Consider the following 19,554-nt stretch of genomic DNA (forward strand, 5'->3'; position numbering starts at 1 on the left):
GATTTCTTTGAACGGAAATTAAATCTAAAATCCCATTGCCTTTTCAGCTGATGCGCGCACACTGATGTATACTTCAGGCATGTCAAAAAGATCTTGAAAACTCATCCAATTATACTATGAATAACCTCTGCGATGGCAGCTTTTCACAGAAAAAAAAATAAGCATGGCTGGAAGTCGAGGTTTTTTAATTAAAAAACCCAGTCTGCATGTCTAATCCTAAAAATCACTGGCTGACATGCCCTGGGTATAACCTGGAAGTCAGTGAACCATTTGGAATCTTTTAGTTTGGCACACATTGCTTGTGTTGTATTTCCACCACAAGCAAAAGGGTTTTTGTTCTTCAGGTGACTTTCTTGTGTTTTATGTTTTCCTGCCTGGAGTTCCACAGTTGGCTTTTAGAAAGTCAGAAACCTAATTCCAAATATCCGCTGTAAAACAGCTGTTTGGTGTAGTGGTTAAGTGAGAGCCAGTTTGGTGTAGTGGTTAAGCGCACGGACTCTTATCTGGGAGAACTGGGTTTGATTCCCCACTCCTCCACATACACCTGTTGATGTGACCTTGGGTCAGCCACAAGTTCTCTCAAGGCTGTTCTGCTCAAGAGCAGTTCTAGGAGAGTTTTCTCAGCCCCACCTACTTCACAGGGTGTCTGTTGTGGGGAGGGGAAGGGAAAGGAAAGGAAATTTGTAAGCCACTCTGAGACTCCTTTGGCTAGCAAAGTGCAGGTATAAATCCAATCTCTTCTCTTCTTCAAACATTCGTGCCAGCATTGCTTCAGCCCTGGCCCAAGTATCTTCAAACTTGTGACCCAGGCTACCATTCTGAAATTCTGTGTTCTCAAGGCTTTTTTTGGTAGAAAAAACCCAGCAGCAACCCATTTGCATATTAGGCCACACACCCCGATGTCATGATTGTTTTACACAGGATTTTTTGTAGAAAAAGCCCAGCAGGAACTCATTTGCATATTAGGACACACCCCTGATGCCAAGCCAGCCAGAACTGCATTCCTGTGCGTTCTTGCTCAAAAAAAGTCCTGAAGATCGTCCAACACCACAAGCCTACTGGAAATTACAGTTTTGTGCAACACCACAATCCTAAACAGACCGACATAAGCTACTGAGCCTAGGAATTTCAAGATCGAGGCAATACAGTAGAATCTGGACACAGACGGTCCTGACCCAAGGCCTAGTTAGCAAACTCCCACATTTCTGATTCCAGCAGCCCTGTCTGCACCTCAGGGGCTTGCCTTGATTGTTTGGGCACAGAATTGGCCCTGTGTGCCAAACAAATGGCCTGGCATAGTGTTTGTTTCGGGTTGCCTGCCCCACTGAAGCATTCAGTGGGATCATATTTCCTACAATGGATGTACAATGGGGAAACCAGTACCCAGCAAGTTTCTGCCCGTCATTTATTTATTTATTATTTATTTTAGTATATTTCTGTTCTGCCCATTCCCCGTAGGGCTCAGGGCAGAGTACAACATATGATAAAACAATAAAATGCAATACAAACATTTTATAAACAGACAACTCAACAGCACTCAGGAAACTTTACCATATCATCACATATTGCCCAGCCTGGCTGTCTCACATCATGCTATCTCGTAGAGATGGCAGATATTATTCCATTTTATAGCACAGGTGACAGGGCCCATAGGGAAGGCCAACCAGATCAAGAATAGACTGTCATGATAAGTACCTTTTAATGTCACAGGAGCCCTACCAGGAAAACATAAGTATAATGCATAGAATTTGAGTAGAATTTGCAGTTTCAGTATCAACAGTGTTTCATATTCCTCCATTACATTTTAACACAGCTCTCTCTCATCTGTTGGTTACTATGGATACCAACACACTTTCTGACAGGGCTTCTCTGTGAGTTTTTATGTAACAGGCTAAATATTTACTTCTTACAATTCTATCCCATTCTTTCTCTAGATGGCATCTATGGGAATTCACCCCATTTTATCCTCTCAAGATTTCTGTAAAGTAATAAAGGTCGGAGACAGTGACTGACCTGTCTCTGAGTGAGAATTTTAGCATAAGACTCCTCCGTCCAAGTCCAACTTTATGCTATCCTTCTTTAGGATCTGCAGCTGAAGAAAAAAAATACAGGAGCCAAATATATGCTTGACCATTGTATTCATATGTGTGTCCATGTGAAAAAGCTGTGAAAAGTCTTAGATTGATCTCTGGGTAGCTAGAATTGCACATGTGACTATTAGGAAAACATTGCATTTAGAAATGCTTTACGAAGACATTAAAAGGGCTGAATTTACCCACGGTGACATCCAGTTGTAGAGAAATGTGACTCGCTATGTAGCACAGAGAAGCCCTGATCGACTAGAATCACTTGAGAAGGAGTGAAACAGAGAGAAGGAATCAACAGAAGGGAGAATCAGTGAGCTTAAAAAGAAAAGGTGGACTCAAAAACAATGAAAAGGGTGAGATCTTCGGGGAACCCCGAATTAGATATTTTTAATGTGATAAGTAAATTGGGAGATCATTTGATCTGACCCTTGATATAACGGGTTGGATCCAATCAGCTTTTTCACTTTTACCACCCAAAAATGGCAATGGAAATCATGGTAGATCATGGACAAAAACCGTAAGGAAGGAGGTCTGTAAGAAGAAGAAGAAGAATTGCAGATTTATACCCCGCCCTTCTCTCTGAATCGGAGACTCAGAGCGGCTTACAATCTCCCATGTCTTCTTCCCCCACAACAGACACCCTGTGAGGTGGGTGGGGCTGAGAGGGCTCTCACAGCAGTTGCCCTTCCAAGGACAACCTCTGCCAGAGCATAGCTAACCCAAGGCCATTCCAGCAGCTGCAAGTGGAGGAGTGGGGAATCAAACTTGGTTCTCTCAGATAAGTCCACTCACTTAACCACTATACCAAACTGGCTCTCAATAAGAGAGCAGGTAATAAGAGCAGGGAATTGGGTGGGACTAAATGAAAAATGTTGGCAGGATCCAACACAGTGGATATAACGATAATACACCTTTCAATTATTAAATAACACCAAACACTAATAACTTGAACTGATAATAAATCTATACTTTCTTCAACTGGGTGACTTCGGACCCATCACACACTTCCTGCTTAACCTACCTCACAGGATTGTTGTGATGATAAAATGGAAGTGAGGAGAATAACAACAAAAGCTGCTTTGGATTCCCAGTGGGGGAAACACAGGGCACAAATGAATCGCACGAATACATAAGCCTTTGTATCCTCAAAAGCATTCCATACATTGCTTCGTGCAGGCTCGGCTAGGAGATGTTGCACTACACTCGCTTGCCTCTCTCTCTCCTAGCAATTAATTCTACCCCCGGCCATTTTTTAATGCCAAACTGGATTGAGCCACTGTGAATAATTAATTGAGGCTATCTGTGTCTTACATGCTGGTGTACACACTTCCTTGGGACGTAATTGTTATGGAATTGACTGAGGCTGCCTCTGCCTCTTAATTAGCCCAATAGATCTCTCTGGAATCAATTTAAAATGTGTAGGTACAATAATTCTGTTACCAACAACCTTTGTGCAAATTGACAGCACTATTTAAATAAACATAATCAGCTTTCATTAAGTAATTAAATCACCAAGGTTGCACGCCCAACCAATAGCAATTTTGCTGTTTTCAGTGGCTTAAAACTGATGAATGAGAACAGCTTGGTTGGCTCACACCAAAGGTACGTGAGGGCACTTTTCAAAAGCAGCCATACAGATACAAGAGAGGTACAGCAGCCAAAGCCCCTACGAGCAGGCAGTATCCTGGAGGGGGAGCTTTGTATGAGGAGATTTCAGAATTGTTCTCTGCCCCCCAACCTACGATTATTTGTGGACATGTTTTATCCAATATGCTGGAACATGACTCTAAAAAGAACCACAGGATTCCAAAATGGAGACGGATAGGAGGAGAACTATCAGGATAGGTCATACAGAGGAAAACATTCTCATTTGCATTCAAAAGCTCACAGAATTTGCAGACATTTTCCAATTGATGTGTTGTGCATTCCCAATCAAAACACATATGTGAAGACTGTCTTGCTGCTTTTGAACCCATTAAGAACAGGACAGACTGAAGTCATCAGAATATGTGAAAGAAATACTGACACGGGCGGGGGGGGGGGGCGGAGTGGAATGAACAAAACTGCATTTCAGGTTTTTCATCCATGGGAGGAAATGAACCTCATATTTGACTGTTTGATTTCATTTAGTTAACCTAAACAAAAACAAAAAGATGCTGAGGAAGGAGGAAGAACTTTATAGCTAAATTCATAAAGTGGAAAGAAGGCTCTTTTCAAAGTAGGCTTGCCAACCCTCCCGCCCTAGCGGGGGGCCCCCGGATTTGAACCCTCTCCCCCCGCTGTGCATAAAAATGGAAGCGGGGGCCGCCGCCGCGCACTGCCGCCGCCGCGAGAGAGTCCTCCGAGTCCTGCGAATTTGATTTTTTTTCCTGAGCGAGCTCATCACCTCTAAAAACTCCGTTGGTCTTAAAGGTGCCCCTGGACGGAGACTTCGTCAAACCAACCCCCCACATTTGGCATTGTGGTACGTTCCTTTGCGTCAGAGCGCCAAGCCGCGCTCCATACGGAAGCCGGGAAGGCCGCGCCGCCTCTCCAGTCTCCTTGGTGAGCGCCTGAAGCTCCTCCCCCTTCAGCTGCCTGGCACAGTCGTCAGCGCTTCCAACGTGGAGCCGGCCGGGGCGAAGGCGGAAGCGGCCTGAGGAGGAGACTGGAGGGCAGCCCTGGGTAGCTGCCGCCTCAGCCTGAGGAGCCTCCGGCCATGGAGAGGACCTTGGAGAAGGTCAGCGCCGGCTCTGGATGGCTGCCTGCCTGCAAGGGGGATCCGGGGCCGCCTCGTGCGTGCCAGGGGGAGAGGTCATGCCAAGGAATGAGCCAGGGAGATCTTTGAGCTGGACACGTGAGTGTGGGGTTGTGCCATGAAAATACTGTTTGTAAAAATGAAGTAAAAACAGCCTCTAAGCACATTCTTTTTTTAAAAAAAATAGCCTGCATTTAGGGGTGATTTTAGGGAACTACGACTGTTCTCCAGACTACCAAAAAATCGTTTTCCCTAGAAAAAACAGATGCTTTTGATGGTGGACTTTATGGCATCGAACCCCGTGGAGGTCCCTGTCCTCCCCATACTCCACCCTCAAATCTTCAGGATTTTCCAATTTGGAGCTGGCAAAAAGGGGTCTGCACCAAGGCAAAACAAAGAAGAAACAAACTGGTATAGAGGGAAATAGAATCTTTAATAATTGAACAGTTATTCCCCTGATGAAGCTACACATGAGATGTGTAGAGGCTGTATAATTATTAAAGATTCTATTTCCCTCTGCACCAATTTGTTTCTTCATCTTCAATTTGAAGCTGGCAACCTTGCCCCCTGCCAATCCCTGCTGATGACTGGGAAGGACCTGGAAACTCTAGCCTGACTTGTAATTGTTTTAAACAATTATACTCTCTTTTTAAAAGTATGTGCTGTGTTGAGGGGAAATCCTTTTGTGCTTCTAGGGGCAGGAAAGGCTCTCTCTGCTTTTTCCTTAGAAGAAGAGCAATAGCAACAGTAGAGCCTGGAAAGGATGGGTGTATTTTGAAGTATTGTGATATTTTGACCAAGTACCAACACCTCTAGAGTCTTCTGTATCCCATGGGTATGAAGCAGAAATGATGCATTTGACAACTTGGTATTATGGCCAGATTCTGCTTTATTAGCAACGTTCTGTGATTTTTTTTTAAAATAGCAGTCATAATTGCTAAAACAATTTCAAGTACAAATAGGGCTTTTTTGTAGCAGGAACTCTTTTGCATATTAGGCCAAACCCTAGGGTTGCCAATCCCCAGGTGGGGGCAGGGGATCCCTCGGTTTGGAGGCCCTCCCCCCCACTTCAGGGTTGTCAGAAAGCGGGGGGAGGGGAGGGAAATGTCTGCTGGGAACTCTGTTATTCCCTATGGAGATTTATTCCCATAGAAAATCATGGAAAATTGATCTGCGGGTATCTTGGGCTCTGGGGGAGCTATTTTTGGGGTAGAGACACCAAATTTTCAGTATAGCATCTAGTGCCTCTCCCCAAAATACCCCCCAAGTTTCAAAAATATTGGACTAAGGAGTCCAATTCTATGAGCCCCAAAAGAAGGTGCCCCTATCCTTCATTGTTTCCTATGGAAGGAAGGAAGGAATTGAAAAGGTGTGCCGTCCCTTTAAATGTGATGGCAAGAACTCCCTTTGGAATTCAATTATGCTTGCCACAGCCTTGATCTTGGCTCCACCCCTAATGTCTCCTGGCTCCACCCCCAAAGTCTCCTGGCTCCACCCCCAAAGTCCCCAGATATTTCTTGAATTGGACTTGGCAACCCTATTTCAAAGCGTTGGGGCTTTTACAAGCATCTGCAAGTTAATATGTGGGTTTAGAAAACTGTTACTAAAACAGCCAGTTGAATATAAAATGGTGAGTGCTGTAATGCCCCAGCTACGTTTGTAATACCATGTATAGTTTGAGTTATCCTGTCTCAAAGGAGACATCATAGAACTGGAAAAGGGACAGAAAACAGTTATCAGAAATAATCAAGGACTATTTGGGGGGTTGACTTAGGAAAGGCTAGGTACAATCAGGCCTCGAATTCAGTGGGAGCTCACAGGAGCACAGCTCCTGAACCTTTCTGAGAGTTCCATCTCCTCCTGAGAATTCCACCTCCTTGTCCATTGAATAATAGGTGCAGCTGCATAACAATCCCTGGATGAGCTCCACCACCTATTTTTCTACAAAACAACCCCTGGGTACAATGGTTGCTGAAGTGTTTTTAGTTGCTAAATTTCTTTAAAATACAGCACAGTGTCTCAAAGAGGAGTCTTTACCTTCTGATTTTTGAACTTGCTGTTTTATTTGTAGATATTCAGACTAAACAAACAACCATCTATTTATCAATGGCATAATATTTTCATGAAAATTGATTGCCAGATTTATCTCTTTAAGTGGTTTACTTAATAATATAATTGTAGACTGTGTTCCTCCCCCCCACCCCCGCTCCCCTTCTTTTTAAATCATCAGGATAATGTTCTTTATTCTAGGAGTCTTTTTTTCTCTGAAGAAATTATTTTAGTAATTGTTGATAAATTCTAAAGTGGCCATACTCTTTATCCTAATTGGTGAATTTGAAACAAAAATATTAATTTTGGAAATAACACCATTTTCAACACATGCACACGCAGATGAGAGGCAGAAACAGAGAGAGATACCATGCTTCCATTTTAAGTCTGGCTTAAAGTTTTATCATTCATTGTCTTTTTTCAGATTCCTAGGTAATGTGTGGTTTCTCAATTCAGCAACATTTCTGCCAGTAATATCTTGACATTTCTATTTTGAAGGGCCTCTGACCTACATTGATAGAGGTGCTGTGCTTCCCGTATTTTCTAGCACTGCTCTGTTTTTACATTTGCCGCTTTAAAATACCATCAATTTTAATTACATTTTATTGTTGTACATTGAGGCTTTTCAGTGGCTGACTGTTTTAATGATTCTTTTATTCTTATATTGATCACTTATGAGAGAACAAGTTTGGTGTAGTGGTTAAATGTGCGGACTCTTATTTGGGAGAACCAGGTTTGATTCCCCACTCCTCCACTTGCAGTTGCTGGAATGGCCTTGGGTTAGACATAGCTCTTGCAGGAGTAGTCCTTGAAAGGGCAGCTGCTGTGAGAGCCCTCTCAGCCCCACCCACCTCACAGGTGTCTGTTGAGGGGGGAAATATATAAGAGATTGTAAGCCACTTTGAGTCTCTGATTCAGAGAGAAGGGTGGGGTATAAATCTGCAGTCGTCTTCTTCTTCTGGCCTTGTTTCTTCTTATAAGTTGCCTTATAATAATAAATAATAATAATAAAAAAATTTTATTTATATCCTGCCCTCCCCGCCGAGGCGGGCACAGAGCGGCTAACAACATTTCATAAAATTATACAGAGTTTAAAATCACATTAACTTAAAAAAATTCCAGTTAACCAAGTATTATACAGATTTTCAGGTGCTAATTCCATTTATAATGATAATAGCGAAAGTCACCCAACAGCGGTCTCTCAGCCAGCAAAGGCCATCCTGAAAAGGGTGGTCTTGCAGGCCCTGCGGAACTGGTCAAGGCACCGCAGGGCTCGCACGTATTCTGGGAGCTGGTTCCATAGGTGTGGAGCTGCGATGGAGAAGGCCCGTGTACCAGTGTTTTGGAGTTTGGCCTCCTTTGGTCCAGGGATAGTCAGCTGGTTCTTCCCTGCTGACCTCAGTGCTCTCTGGGGTTCGTATGGGGAGAGACGGTCCCTCAGGTAGGCAGGTCCTCGGCCATATAGGGCTTTAAAGGTAATAACCAGCACTTTGTAATGAGCCCGGTAGGTAACTGGCAACCAGTGCAGTTCGCGTAGCCCCGGCTGTATGTGCTCCCACTTTGGGAGCCCCAATATCAGCCTAGCCGCCGTGTTCTGCACCAGCTGCAACCTCCGGGTTCGGCACAGAGGCAGCCCCATGTAGAGGGCATTACAGTAATCCAACCTTGAGGTGACCGTTGCATGGATCACTGTTGCTAGGTCCCGGCACTCCAGGAAGGGAGCCAACTGCTTTGCCCGCTTCAGATGGAAAAACGCCGACTTAGCAGTGGCTGCTATCTGGGCCTCCATTGATAGTGAAGGCTCCAGTAGAACTCCCAAGCTCTTGACTTGGTGCGCCGCTTTCAGAGGCACACTGTCAAAACCTGGGAGAGGTATTTCCCTCCCCAGGGCACCGTGACCCACACAAAAGACCTCTGTCTTTGTTGGGTTCAGCTTCAGCCCACTCAACCTAAGCCAAGTTGCCACAGCCTGCAATGCCAGGTCCAAATTCCCTGGTACGCAGTCAGGCCGGCCATCCATTAGCCGATAGAGCTGGGTGTCATCTGCATATTGGTGACACCCAAGCCCATACCTCCGGGCGATCTGGGCAAGGGGGCGCATATAGATATTAAATAGCATCGGGGAGAGAACTGCTCCCTGCAGCACCCCACAATCAAGTGTGTGCCTCTGGGACAGCTCACCCCCAATTGCCACCCTTTGTCCCCGACCCCCGAGAAAAAAGGACAGCCATTGTGGGGCTAGCCCCCCAACCCCTATGTCGGCGAGGCGGCGGGTCAGTAGCCGATGGTCGACCGTGTCGAATGCAGCCAACAGATCTAATAACATCAGCACCGCCACGCCGCCTCGGTCCAGATGCCGCTGGAGGTCATCTACCAAGGCGACCAGCACTGTCTCCGTCCCATGACCTGGACGAAAGCCGGACTGGCAAGGGCCTAGGATGGAAGCGTCATCCAGAAAACCCTGCAACTGCAACGCCACTGCCCTCTCAATAATTTTACCAAGAAACCGTAAATTAGAGACCGGTCAGTAATTTGCCAATTCGACCGGGTCTGCTGTACTTTTTTTCAGGAGGGGACGGACCAAAGCCTCTTTCAAGGGTGTTGGAAAATGCCCCTCAGAGAGGGATCTATTTATGATGTCCCGTAAAGGACATCTAAGCTCCCTTTGGCAAGATTTAATCAGCCAAGAGGGGCAAGGGTCCAAATCACAAGTTGTTGGGCGTGCAGAAGAGAGAATTCTGTCGACTTCCTCCAGGCTGAGCGGGCTGAAGTGATCCAGAGTGAAATTGGAAGACAGGCACGGAGCCTCAAGTTCCTGTACTGTATGCAATGTGATAGGCAGGTCCTGGTGGAGCGACGTGATTTTATCTGCAAAATATTTAGCAAAAGCCTCGCAGCCTATCTCTAATTCCCTCACGTTTGGTCTGCCTTGAGGCATTGTAGTAAGACTTCCAATTATTCTAAACAATTGAGCTGGGTGCGAATTTGCAGACGCAATCCTGGCCGCAAAGTAAGCTTTCTTCACGGCCTTGACTGCCATCTCGTAAGACCTCATAAACGATCTATAGGATGTTCTTGTCGTTTCGTCACGAGTATGCCGCCACTGCCTCTCTAGTCGTCTGAGCCCTTGTTTCAGCCGGCGTAACTCTAAGGTGTACCATGGCGCCAGCCTCACACAAGGGCGTAGAGGACATCGAGGTGCGATCTCGTTGATTGCCCTGGACAGCCGGTTTTGCCAGGCCTCCACCAGGTCATCAAGGGAATCTCCAGTGGGCCAGGGATCCCGCAGGGCCATTTGGAACCATTCCGGGTCCATTAGGCTCCGCGGGTGAGCCAAAATAGGCTCTCCGCCCATACAGGGTTGGGGCAGCATCTCCATACGGGCCTTGAGGGCTAGGTGATCCAACCATGGTACTGCTTCTACCGCGATATCGTTCACCAGAATCCTGGGCGCAAAGATCAGGTCTAACGTGTGCCCAGCCTGATGCGTGGGTGTCGTGACAAATTGAGAGAGTCCCATGGACGACACCAGATCCATTGGAGGCCGCGTCATCAGCGTGGACGTTGAAGTCACCCAGGACCATAAGCCCTGGGTACTCTAACGCCCAGCCTGCCACCGCCTCCATCAGGGATGGTAAGGCGCTGGCTGATGCGTTAGGCGGACGGTACACCAGCCAGATCGCCAATCCCTCTCCAACATCCCACACTAGGCCAGCACATTCAATATCCTCTATCGTTGGGGACGGGAGAGCCCAGAAGGAGTAACCCTCCCGTATGAATAACGCCTTGAGCAGAACTCTGAAAAGGCAGCATATATATTTCCTAAATAATTAAAATGACAGGGTTTGCTTAATGGTTGTTATTGATCATCACTGTTTTGTACATTTTTTCTATAAGAACATAAAAACATAAGAGAAGCCATGTTGGATCGAGCTAGTGGCCCATCCAGTCCAACACTTTGTCACACAGTGGCCAAAAGAACTCCAGGTGCCATCAGGAGGTCTACCAGTGGGGCCGGGACACTAGAAACCCTCCCACTACTGTCCCCCCAAGCACTATGTATTGCATAGTATTATATTAATATAATGGAAGATTGCATGGATATGTTTGGGGGTTTTATAGTCATTGTTTCTGGTCCTTTTCATTTACTATGTTAGCACACATACTAGAGGACCTTGTTGTTGTGATGATAATTTGGAATGCTACAAGGCAAGGCTGGTTTCAGGTTTGGGAGGGGGACCTGGGCAGATAAGTGTCCAGGGGCCCCATCTGACCACCAACAGGCGGCCCCTCATTTATCTCTTTCCACCTACCCACATGCCCCTCTGCATGCCCTCCAACATGCCTATGTATCCTCCTCCTACTTGCAAGCTTTCCTGTTGTCCATGCTCAGTTGCCTGTACCACCCAAACACCCAACAGCACTGGTCAGTGCATGGAGCTTGGAGAGCTGCTGCAATGGCCACCAGGAGAGCCATGCCTGTGCACCACCTACATGGCCCTCTTCAATGGCACTGAGCAGCTGGAAGAATGGGTGGTGGGACAATTCAAGCAAACAGGTGGGGAAGAGCATGCACACAGGTGGCAGAGGTGGTGCCTGAGTGGGGGTCAGCAGCAGCAGCAGTGAGACCCGCCAGAAGTATGGGCCCTGGCAGCTGCCCCATATCAGGGTGTGCTGACATAGACCCCACTACAAGGCAATGTCCACTTCCTTCAGATGTAGTTTCACTAATGTCAGCAATGGACAGGCAATGGCTGGTTGCCTACAGTAAAGACTTCTGCTGGTGCTTCCACAATAAAACAAAGTTGGAGTCCAGTAGCAATAGAACAAGGCAGCCCCATGGCGCAGAGTGGTAAAGCTGCAGTGTTGCAGTCTGAGCTCTCTGCTCACAACCTGAGTTTGATCCCAGCAGAAGCTGGGTTCAGGTAGCCGGCTCAAGGTTGACTCATCCTTCCAATGTTGGTAACATGAGTACCCAGCTTGCTGGGGGGGAGGGGGAATGTAGATGACTGGGGAAGGCAATGGCAAACCACCCCGTAAAAAGTCTGCCATGAAAACGTCGTGATGCGACATCACCCCAGAGTCAGAAATGACTGGTGCTTGTACAGGGGACTACCTTCACTCTTTCTTTTTTTAGCGATAGAACAAAGTTGGTCTTAAAGGTGATACTGGATCCCAACTTTGTTCTACTGCTTCAGACCAACATGGCTGCCCAGCTGGATCTGCTTCCACAATAATTTGCAGAACTGCCCTAAGAACTGATGGTCAGCTAATCATTGTTATTTTGGAGTGAATCCTACAAACTGGAGTGTAGGATGAGGATGCTGGGGGGTGGGGAAATCAATGAACAGTTGTCTATGGAAGAACGCAGCTTTTTGGCAATTTACACAGAATATTCTGCAAACTATGAAAAGAATGGTGCATTTGGTTAATCCTTCCCACAGTTCTCTGCCTCAGAATCAGAGAGGAGAAATTACTATATCAACTGTAGATAATTGCATTTTGCTTCGCCCTGTTTAGAAATTGCCTTGCTATGTTGACATCGGCACCCTGGGAGAACAACCACACTCCACTGAATTTGCACTAGATTCGGTTCTCTCCGTCAGCGCTGCCTGAATCTGCTTATCCGCAGCCAACCAAACAGCTAACAAAACACAAATTACATTCAGAGACTTATTTGAAGGGTCAACGAATACAAACTTCTCCTTTATAGCTGTTTCTATTTCATATCACAATTTTAATATGCATTAAAAGATTTGGTGCTTCGCCTTGTGGAACATTTTCCAAAGAAAAACTTCGCAGCATAAGAATTTTCATTGGAGGAATAAAACTAACGAGAGATTATTCTTAGTTTTAATTGTGCAACATGGAAGGTCTAAATGAAAATCTGGATTTTTTTTTTCCTAAATTTAACATAGTCTCATTTTGTTTGTAGGTTTGCAATTGCCTCCTTTTTAGGTGTTTTTCATTTTAACTTAATTTGCATTCATAGCGACTGCATGAGCCAACTAGTGTTATTTATATTATTATGTGTATTATTTATATATCACTACATAGCGATAAAACAGGATTTATTCCCTCACTGTTCTGTTGCGACTTGTGTCTCAGGTTTTTATTTCACTGGTAAGCATTTTACATTTCAGAATTTTCTGGAGCGTTAGCAAGGAGAGGCATTTTTCTTTCAACATTTTTATTGTAGGATCCATTTTGTATATTATAAGTAGGTGCCATAAGTCAACTGTGTGGAATTTGATGGCACTTTCCATCACCATACATTTAGGTGTAATCTCTCTCTCTCTTTTTTTAGAGGTTTTAAGTATTTTAAATATATCACATGTGTGGAGGGAAGGCAGCCTAGTATAGCCCCAATCTTGTCAAATCTTGGAAACTAAGCAGGGTTGATGCTTGGAAGGGAAACCATCATGGAAGGTTCTGCAGAGGAAGTCAATGGCAAACCACCCCTGTTTCCCATTTGCCTTGAAATCCCCTGAGACCTCATGGCACATTACACACACAATACATGCCTAGTTATTCCAGAGTATATATTAGGGATGCACACGAACCAGCTCACGAACCTTTGTTCATGAAGAATTTTGTCCAGTTCGCAAACTGAATTACGAAAATAACAAATAATAACAAAAGTTATTGAGGAAGACTCAGTATGGGTTTTGTAATGAAAGATCTTGTCTCACTCACCTGTTAGAGTTCTTTGAGGGGGTGAACAAACATGTGGACAAAGGGGACCCAATAGATGTTGTTTACCTTGACTTCCAGAAAGCTTTTGATAAAGCTCCTCATCAAAGGCTCCTTAGTAATCTAGAGTGTCATGGGGTAAAAGGCCAAGTCCTCATGTGGATCAAAAACTTGCTAATTAATAGGAAACAGAGAGTGAGTATAAATGGGCAATTTTTGCAGTGGAGGATGGTAAATTGTGGGGTACCACAGGGCTCAGTACTGGTCCAATGCTTTTTAACTTGTTCATTAATGATTTGGAGTTGGGAGTGAGCAGTGACGTGGCTAAGTTTGCGGATGACACTAAATTGTTCAGGGTGGTGAGAACCAGAAAGGATTGTGAGGCACTCCAAAGAGATCTGTTGAGGCTGGGCAAGTGGGCATCAATATGGCAAATGAGGTTCAATGTGACCAAGTGCAAAGTAATGCACATTGGGGCCAAAAATCCTAACTATAAATACAAGTTGATGGGGTGTGAACTGGCAGAGGCTGAGCAAGAGAGAGATCTTGTGGTTGTAGTAGATAACTCGCTGAAAATGTCAAGACAGTGTGCAACTGCAATAAAAAAAAGGTCAACACCATGTTGGGAATTATTAGGAAGGAAACGGAAAACAAATCAGCCAGTATCATAATGTCCCTGTATAAATTGATGGTGCGGCCTCATTTGGAATACTGTGTACAATTCTGGTCAGCACACCTCAAAAAAGATGTTATAGGCTATGCCCATGGCCATCATTATATCCTCTGGCAGCCAATTCCACATGTTAATCACTTTCTGTGTAAAGGAGTATTTCCTTTTGTCCGTTCTGACCATACTGCACATCAATTTCATTGGATGCCCTTGAGTTCTAGCATTTTGGAAAAGGAAGAAAAAATTCTCTTTGCCAAATTCTCTCTCCACCTTGTGCAGAATTTTATAAACCTCTATCATGTCCCCCCCCCCCCCTTTAGTTGTGTCTTTGCTAAACAGAAAAGTCCCAGGCTCTTCAGACTTTCCCTGTAGGGAAGGTGCTCCAACCCCCCTAGCCATCCTGGTTGTCCTCATTGTAGAAAAAGTGGGCAACCAATAATTTGCTTCTGATTAAGAGTATGAAATACGGAAGACACAGAGGGTAAATTATAGGGAGTACTGCAGCCGCTAAGTGGAACTATTTTTTTCCTCTACCGCTTCTTGAAGCTGACCTCTGAAGGCTGATAGTGCTGTCCCCCGCCTTTCCTGTCTTAATGTATGGATATTTCCCCAGCTGAAATAGCTGGCTTATTCATATACAATGTTGTCAAAGTACACAGAATCCTGGATCGGGTTGTATATATTTATCTACACACACCCGCACACCCACCTTGGTATAAAAACCTCTTTTTTAAAAGCCTGCGCTGTAATAAATGACGAAAGTCCATGGCAGCAGAAAGACAGAGGGCAAAGGTGCGTTAAAAAGATTAACTTGGTAGCTCTCTTGAAATGTAATTCTCATTCTACAACGCCCAACACAAGATTCAACTTCTTACCTTTTTATTTTTGAGCGATGTAATATATGTGATTGTTTAGAAGCTGTAATTCACAACAGATTGCTGGCATCGCTTTTGGAAAAGCACAACATTACACAGGCATAATACAAAATTGTTCAGCTGTGTAAATGGGAAGAATGTAATATCACTCCTCGCCTTTAAAGCAATATTCCTAAACACATAAACCTGTTTTTATCTGATGAGAATTCATTCATGCAAGGTTTTTTTTTTAAAAGAGGTCAGCCAGTGATAACATTTTTCCCCCGCAGTTATCTTTTTTCATTCCTAATGCATTATAGAGGAAGTAATGTTGATTTTCTGCTCTGGTGTTTGCCCTGATAAAATTAAAATCTTACATCCACCTAGCTAGACAGATGCACAAACATCCACCCTTCTTCACTACATGGAGAGCCAGTTTGGTGTAGTTGGTTAAGTGTGCGGACTCTTATCTGGGAGAACCGGGTTTGATTCCCCACTCCTCCACTTGCACCTGCTGGAATGGCCTTGGGTCAGCCATAGCTCTGGCAGAAGTTGTCCTTGAAAGGGCAGCTGCTGGGAGAGCCCTCTCCAGCCCCACCCACCTCACAGGGTGTTTGTTGTGGGGGAGGAAGGTAAAGGAGATTGTGAGCCGCTCTGAGACTCTTCGGAGTGGAGGGCGGGATATAAATCCAATATCTTCTTCTTCTTCTACATGATTCCTTTATAGCTCTTGAGATGAACGGGAAAGACTCAGTCTTATTCTGCTTTTTGTTCTTGTACATACCAAAGTGCCTTGACCTTATCTAGTCAAATGCCAGAAGCTAAGCAGGGTTAGTATGTGAATGAGGGACCACCAAGGAAGTCCAGGGTCACAACACGGAGGCAGGCAATGGTAAACCACCTCTGAATGTCTCTTGCATTGAAAACCCTACACGGTTGTCATAAGTTGTCTGCAACTTGGTGGCACTCCCCACCACCACCACATGTGAAAGTATTTCACCAATGTTCAGCCACCAGTTACTGAATAGCCTCGTCCATCTCTCCTTCAGGCCCCCATATTGACCCTACTCAAGAAGGCCAGTCAGTTCCAAGGGGAAGCATAAAGGTGATTCTGACATTCTACCTGCCATTAATAATTATTTAAAAAAAAGGAAACTAGCTGAATACTTGTGATAAAGCACATCCAACAGTGCTGGTGCGAACCAAACACTGGCAATCAATTTTCCTTAGTTAAATACACAAGACCTTTTCAGGTGTCATGTCTGGGGGGAATTTAATCATGCATTGCTACTCTGATGCTCCCAATATGCCCACCTGCCATCAGGAGGATTTGTGGCTCAGTGGTAGAGTATTTCCTTTGCACAAAGAAGGTCCCAGATTCCATCCCAAGCATCTCAAAGCAAAAGGATCAGGTAACCAGATGACAGGAAGAAGTCCTCAACCTGAGACCCTGGGGGGCTGCTCCTGTCAGATGCAACATAGCACTTGTGGCCCTTTGCCTGCTACTTCATGGCATATCAGGCCCTAAAGCAGTTGTGGGTTCGAATCCACAGAGCCTCCCATTAAGGATCCTTTTGAATTAATTAGCTTTGCTGAAACGATTCATGCATCCTAGGCTTGCTTTATTTGTGCACACTGAAGTTCACCCTGGTTGTTGCCCAAGTTGACTGCTCAAGCAAGAAAGCACCAGTGAAGATGGAAAGTGCACAGGCTGTTTGGGCAGGACAGATCCATTGATGATGGAAAGTAGAACTCTGCCTGCCTTGTCTTCGCCTCCACCCCCTTTGCAGGACTTGTGATGTCATGGTCTCACTGGCCCATCTCTGTTGTTTCTTCACCTCTTTAGTCCCCCCTTAGCTTCCAAAATGCAAGTACACCAAGTTCCTGCCTGGCACCTTATTGACATCTTTGTTGCCCTTTTGCCAGGATCGTCAGCTCTGTCCATCTCTGCTTTTTCAAGGTCACTTCCCTTATCTCACAACACCCTTTTGGGAGGGGTGAAGGAAGTAGGTCACTGCATAGAGATGTTCAAGCATGTATCCCGACGGCCCAAGACAATCTGTTTCAGGGTTGGGGATGGGGGGGTTATCTTGATCCTCAGCCTAGACGTTACTTCTGTTTTCTGCCCACCCACTTCCAACATGCACTAATTCTAAACATGGCTAAGGAAATTTCAGACTAAAGTTGCTGAGTAAAAGGAAGTTTTAAGGACAGCTGTAAATGCAGACATGGAAGTATTTAGTGAAGCATGTCATAGAGCATAATCTTTTAGCAGTCAGCATTAGATACTGAATTTATGTTCCATATCTAGTGCTGCCAGTCTGAGTAGAAAATACTGATCTTCAAAGACCAGTGGTCTGAGTATAAGGAAGCTTCATACGTTCATGCTGTTCATTTTGTCTGACTAGGGAAATGCATATATTCTCAAGATTCAATATGTGGGCATGGGATATTACACTTTTAAGGATAGAGTCTTTGCCTATCAACCCAGAAAGTAGGCACACTTCCTTGGTCAGACAAAATGGAGACAGTATTACCGGAACCGTCAGGGGTGCATGCTTTGGGCATGCACAGTGGCATCCCCCCAAGAATGATAGTCTGAAAGGATCTACTCTCTTTCCCAAAATAGCTTGACATCTGGACCTTTGCTGGGCCTAGTGACAATTTACTCTTATTTTGACAGGGATTTTGTGGTGACAGTTAACCGGAACCATTGCTTATGCAGGATCAGCAACAGAAACATTAAGTAGACACCTTGTTTAGCTGTGGTCAATAACAGTGCTAGTGGACTACTCCACTCCGACTGCAAGGTCCAGGGGTGTCAAACTCATTTGTTATGAGGGCCGGAACTGACATAAATGAGATCTTGTTGGGTTGGGCCATGTGTGTCGTAAAATGTAATGCCAGGTAGCGAAGATATAAACTTTATAAAGAACGCAGGCAAACACAATTACAGATTTTTAAAAACTTAAAGCATGTTTAAAACATTACCACTTGTTGCTCTTAAAGGTGCTGTCTTTGTATCTCTCCCCTGCTATCCAGGGAACTGAGCAAAAGAAGCTCTGGCTCTTTCCCTCCTTGACCAGGAGGGGGAGGAGCCTGAGCCAATAGGAAGAGAGGCTTGGCTCAGTAGCTCTACTGTGTGATTGAGAGAGCCTGGCAAAGCAAGCTATCCCTCCTCCCCAAGGGAGGAGCCTCAGTCAACTGAGAAACAGGAGGCTTTGCTCTGTAGCTCCTGTGTGATTGAGCAAGCCTGGCAAAGCAAGCTAAGATTCAGAAGGAAGCAAGAGAGAGGGAGAAGGAAGCAGATGACAGCCAGTTGCTTGGAGGTCTGATAGGAGCCCTCTGGGGGCCTGATTCAGTTCCCAGGTTGCATGTTTGACACCCCTGGTCTAGCCCATCCTCCTTGGCTACCCTGCTTTCTTCCTTTTAAAGGATTTCTTGTAAGCAGGGAAGCCCTGGGTTCATTTAAAACATGGAAGGGGGGACATGAAGTCCTGCTGGGTAAGAGTGACAGAGGTGGCTGTCTTGCAACCCAGGTCTTCACTTTCTGCCCCTCTCCTTTCTGCTACCATAGAAAGACTTGTGCCTGGACTGTGCTGGCCTGAGAAGGTGGGGGAATGCCACCAGCCTCATCTGTGACATTGTCTGTAGGTGTGGCTCTATGGCAGAACCCTGACCCCTCTCCGCACTGTGTACACATCACCCTTCTTCATTTGTTCTCAGGTGGGTCTGGGTCACCCATCTGGACCGAGGTAAGTTTGGGGGTGGGGCACTCACCCTCCAGACACAAAGTTGTGCATGCAGAGACTCATTCTGTCTATGCGGGATGCTCTGCCACCCTAAGCAGAGTTCCACCTTTCAAAGCAAGGCTGCCATTTCTGGCTTGGGAAGTTCTTGGAGATTTGGAGATGGGGCCTGGAGAGGGGACAAACTTCAGTGGGGTATAATGCAATAGAGTTCACCCTTCAAATCTTCCCCACTGAAAGAGAAGATTGGGTGGGGTGCCGCAGACTCTGGGAGGGGCACCGCCCCCTCAGCAGCCCCCTTGCAAAGAAGAAGATGATATTGGATTTATATTCCGCTCTCCACTCAAAGAGCGGCTCACAATCTCCTTTACCTTCCTCCCCCACAACAGACCCCCCCCCCTGTGAGGTGGGTGGGGCTGAGAGGACTCTCACAGAAGCTGCCCTTTCAAGGAGAACCTCTGCCAGAGCAAGGTCATTCCAGCAGATGCAAGTGGAGGAGTGGGGAATCAAACCCGGTTCTCCCAGATAAGAGTCGGTACACTTAACCACTACACCAAACTGGCTCCCTCTCAAAGCAGCCATTTTCTCCAGGAGAACTGACCCCTACAGCCTGGCAACCTTACTTTGAAGTCCATGGAAATCAATGGCTTGCAAGGGTGTAACGCTTAGGATGGCATGGTTAATCCCCTCACCACATGATGAATTCTCTGAACCA

Source organism: Heteronotia binoei, chromosome 9, assembly GCF_032191835.1.
Source record: "Heteronotia binoei isolate CCM8104 ecotype False Entrance Well chromosome 9, APGP_CSIRO_Hbin_v1, whole genome shotgun sequence".
Classification (NCBI taxonomy): Eukaryota; Metazoa; Chordata; class Lepidosauria; order Squamata; family Gekkonidae; genus Heteronotia; species Heteronotia binoei.